The following is a 1,085-nucleotide window of genomic DNA, read 5'->3' on the forward strand; positions in this document are numbered from 1 at the left end:
TATGATCATATTTTTCTATTTCTGTGTAAAATTTTTGTCAGAACTTGGGTTGGATCATTTATTTTACTCAATTCGGACAAATCTTTTTCTCCATTTTTTTATTTATGTCTCAAAACAAGATTAAGGACTGAATTTGATTTTTCTCAATGGAAAAAATTTAAACTTAGTCACAGAAATCTGACACAAATTTTTCTATTTTATTTGTTTGGATCCATTTTTGTCTTTGTAAAGCACAAAGTATACATGTAAATTATTTCATCAAGGGTCTGTTGACTCTCTCCCTGCAGCTAAAAACGTATGACCTTGGGTGCGGACAGTTCACTTTACAAGCAGGTGAACACGTCCACCAACACAACCCAGTTTGGTATAAACAGGGACGCAGGTGACACAGGTGTGTATCCCGTATCTGTGTCCACCTTTTCGCCCTGCTGCTGCAAATCCACCACAGACTCTATTTCACAAGCCAATGAGATTGTGCAGAGATACCGGATGAAACAGTGACTTTAATCCAATCAATGTTGCAGCTCTACGTGACACACACCAACACACACACACACACACACCGACACACATTTTTAAGTGAGGTGTGTGTTGACATTGTGGTCAGTTGTGGGAGAAGATTGCCCATATTCTCCTTGTTGTCTGTACTGAGCCAATCACAACCATCTCCACTCCTTGTTCAACATGAAAAAGAACTGGATTACTATTATTATTATTAATATTATATTAATTATTGTTATTATTTAGATCCAGGTTTTTTTTTTTTTTTTTTTTCCCCCAGACATATTTACTGCAGTTTCTCTTATTTATTACAACTGCTGTTTTCCCTCTGGAAACTTGACCGATCCATCTGAGACTCTTCTCGTGTGTTTGTGGGCTGTTTGTTTTCACGTAAAATGCTTTTAAACTGTAACTTGCAAGCCTTCTATGTGCCTCTCTATAGAAAAACAACTAAGGAAAATAATATGTTGTAATCAGGATGACGCAGGGATCTCTGCCTCTCCCATCATATCACCTTCCTCCCGCTTCACACTTCATGCATGGCATCGTAATTCCACTTCCTGTTTGTCATGATTACTGCGTGT

Source organism: Seriola lalandi, unplaced genomic scaffold (assembly GCF_002814215.2).
Source record: "Seriola lalandi dorsalis isolate HSWRI2012SDOR001 ecotype SW California unplaced genomic scaffold, Sedor1 jcf7180002054585, whole genome shotgun sequence".
NCBI classification, from domain to species: Eukaryota; Metazoa; Chordata; class Actinopteri; order Carangiformes; family Carangidae; genus Seriola; species Seriola lalandi.